Below are 3,915 nucleotides of genomic sequence, written 5' to 3' on the forward strand. Positions count from 1 at the left end.
GCTGACCTGGGTGTTCACAGTGCTCCACCCACCCGAGGCGGAACAGCGAGCCGAGGAGCACCTCAGTGGCTCCATCCCTGCACCCAAGGCTGGCTGCAGCTGGGCAGTCTTGCCCTGCGCTCACGGTCGTGCAGCGATGTCCTGCACCGGGGCCAGCCACGAGGACAGCAGTGGCCTTGCCACCTGGTTGCACAAACAAGGCGGAGCGGACAGGAAAGAGGCCCCATACTGAGCAGACACTGTCTTCTTGGAGTTTATGTTCCCACTGCTGGATCAGCTGTAGGATGACTGAGCACTTTGGTCCGAGTCCCATTTTGGTTATTAAGCCACATCTCTGCCTGAAGTTGGGTTTTGCTTGTACCAAGTTCAACTGGAAATGACCTCATGCTCAACTGGAGTGGTTTATTGCACAATTAAATGTTTTCTACCTACTTCACTGGCAAGGATTCTTCTTTTTCGAAGCAGTGACACATCCAGGTGAGTAAATGTATTGCTTCTTAAAAGGCTGTGTTTTGTTAAGCACTGTGGAAAAGCTAGAGTCGGCATCTATATATTAACCTTTTTTCACTGCTGGGCATAGCTTTAGCAAGGAAATCTACAGCAAAAAGTACTGAAGGTAAGGGCAGAAACTGTCCTTAATCTTCCTATTAACATTATCTGAACAAGAGGCTAGGAAAGAATTTTATAACGTTCTATCTCTGGACTTATCATGGGTTCAAGTCTTAAATTTTACAGGAAAATAAAAGAAGCCACATTTGGATCTTTTTCTCTCATTACATACAGAAACAGAGGAAGAATTCTTCCAATCGAGATCTAATATGGAAATTGATTGAAGAATTCTAATGGCAAAGAATTATAAAAAAGGCTTGACCTCTAGTAGACTTACTTTCTACTGTCAAAAATCAGTGCTGGTAGTAGAGGCAGTTCAGCAAGTTTGTCTACTGTTGAACATTGTTTAAGAGGAAGAACAAACTGCCAACAATAGGCAGTTTTTATTGCAGGCTAACCTGAAATGATCTCATTTTGTATACTTCATTGCACATAGAAGGCAGCCAGGAAATCTACTTAGGCTGATGATTGCAAGAGAGAAGATCAAGGTAAGTCCCAGACAACCTTAAGAGGTAACTTAATAGTATCATTATAGTGCTATAATTTGAAACCTATCACTAAACAAGTCCTCAACAGTCGGTCTTTTTGTCCATGGGGCATTTAGTAAGAAAAGGAAACTTTTGAACTTGTGAACCCATTCTTACCAAGCATTAATTTTCTATCACAGAAAGTACAACAGTGTATGCTTCTGCTGTTAAGATCTTTAGCTATGCATTGATTTTTACTAATTTTAATATCTTTACTAATACTAATATTTTTCCACATTTTCCACAGTTCCACTCTGAACTCTAAAGAGTTCAGTTAAAAATCGAGGGGTTTATTTTCCCCAGTGTCAAATATATTAGTTCCATTCTCTGAGCCATCCTAACTTCCACCAAGTCAAATGAATTGACAAAAGTAATATGAGCTCAGCTTTGGTCAGCAGTGGGTCTGTCTTGGAGACAGCTGGAACTGACTCTGTCGGACATGGGGGAAGCTCCTGATGCTTTCTCAACAGAAACCACCCTTGCAGACTCCCCTCTATCAAATCCTTGCCACATAAACCCAATACAAGCTGATAGCAGATGTCTAGTGAGAGTATGGGACTAGCATAAGGTACAGTGAAGGCAGGTGCCCTGACTTGCTTTAGAGGAAGTTCAACCCTCCTTCTGGGAAGCAGCATGACTTCCATTCCAGACTGAATACTTAGGTACCTGTACTTCTTCATGCTCTGTAGTGATCGAAACCCCAAGTACAGTGTTACAAGTGCTCAGAAAGGGAACATAGCACAACAGTGAAATCACCACTAAACCACTGTTAATCCATGGTATGCCTACACCCTGAACAATCAGTTCTGTTACAGCTACTCCTCATTGGCAAAAGATAAAGTAGGACCAAAAATTTAAAATAAAGGATGTTCAAAGTTACAGAAGAACTTATAGATTGAAAAATGGACAAGAATCTTTAACTCAGAAGAGGCAAAACTCAAAGTCAATATGATAGGCATCTATAAAGTCAGAACTTGAAAAGGAAACAACTATTTGCTTTTTCTCTTATTACAAGAATTGGGAAGTATCAAAAATTATCAGATAATGATTTCTAAACAACCAACAAGATGATGCTTTTTTTGCACATCACAAAGCTAAATTCTTGAATTACTACTACTGCAGGATGTGTCCATGAGGATAAAATAACCAGTCATCATAAAAAAGGAGATGTGCGTCACCACCTGTTTTTGATTCATAGCTCAGAATGCAAGTCTAGTATTTGGTGTTTCTTGCCAAACGCTGTGAGTGTCCAGTGTCCCAGTCTGTGTAACACTGACAGTGCCTCTCATCACATTAGTAACAACAAAAGGCCTCAGTTGTGCAATATCCCATGGAGTCAAGAAACATTTTTACTCCCTGATCTATTTCCAGCATTGTCTATGTTGTCTTCTTGTTATTTCCTGCTCTCTTTGTGTGAGGCAAAGGTGAAGATCTGCTGTCTAAGCCCTATGTGAGCCTCCCTGTTAAAAACCTCCGAGGATACCTTATGCCAAAAGCAGAAGTGTGACCTCATCTCCTTTCTTCCCCCTTCCCATCTTTGCTGACTGGTGGTTCCCTATCCTTGTCAAAACAAGACCCTTTTATTTTCCTCTTCAATTTCTTTATCTTAAGCTGGTGTAGAATGGGCACAATAGAGAATATGATTTTTTTAGTGCAAACCACTTGGTAAACTCTAACTAGGTCTTCGTTGTATTTCTGTACATGCCCTTTTGTTTAAAATGAATAATTATATATATATATATATATTTTAATGCACCATTTTAGCTACCACATCAGCACTGTAAAGCAAAAAAAAAGTCAGGCAGCCAGGAGTAGCTGAGCAGCTTTTCCACAGGTGAAATATACTTCTGGTACATATAACACTAGAAAGAAGGACTATGCTCCTAATCCTGCATGTGATTTATTAAATCAAATCTACTTGATATTTATTTTCTCATTTGTGCAAAACATGAGAAGAAGATATTTACTCTATCTTATTGAGTGTACAGCAAAACAGTTTTTTTTCCCGTCCCCGTGTCCCGTTTCCCGTCCCCGTTTCCCGTCCCGTGTCCCGCTGTCCCCGTTTCCCGTCCTGTGCCCTGCTTGCCTCGTGCCCTGTCGTCCTGTTCCCGTCCTGTGTCCCGTTCCCCGTCCCCGTGTCCCGTTCCTGTCCCTGTGCCCCGTTTCCTGTCCCGTGTCCTCGTTCCCTGTCCCCCTGTGTCCCGTTCCTGTCCCTGTGCCCTGTTTCCTGTCCTGTGTCCCGTCCCCGTGTCCTGTTCCTGTCCCCTGTCGTCCCCGTTCCCGTGCCCCCGTTGTCCTGTCCCGTGTCCTCGTTTCCCCTGTCCCGTGCCCCGTGTCCCGTCTCCCGTCCCTGTGTCCCTGCTTCCCTGTCCCGTGTCCCTGTTTCCTGTCCCCGTGTCCCGTTTCCCGTCCCTGTGTCCCGTTCCCGTCCCGTGTCCCTGTTCTCCGTGTCCCCGTGTCCCGTTTCCCTGTCCCTCCGTGTCCCGTTCCCGTGCCCGTTCCTGTTCCTGTTCCTGTCCCTGTGTCCTGTTCCTGTCCCTGTGTCCCTGTTTCCCGTGTCCTGTGTCCCTGTTCCTGTCCCTGTGTCCTGTTTCCTGTCCCTGTGTCCTGTTCCTGTCCTGTGTCCCGTTTCCCGTCCTGTGTCCTGTTTCCCTGTCCCTGTGTCCTGTTTCCTGTCCCGTGTCCGTTTCCCTGTGTCCTGTTCACCCCTGGGCGCGCTCCCGGCCCTGCCCCTGCCCCGCCCCCGCGGGCCCGCCCCGCAGCTCTCGCGAGAGCGGGA

This window comes from Myiozetetes cayanensis, unplaced genomic scaffold, assembly GCF_022539395.1.
Source record: "Myiozetetes cayanensis isolate MyiCay16 unplaced genomic scaffold, myiCay2020 scf497, whole genome shotgun sequence".
Classification (NCBI taxonomy): domain Eukaryota; kingdom Metazoa; phylum Chordata; class Aves; order Passeriformes; family Tyrannidae; genus Myiozetetes; species Myiozetetes cayanensis.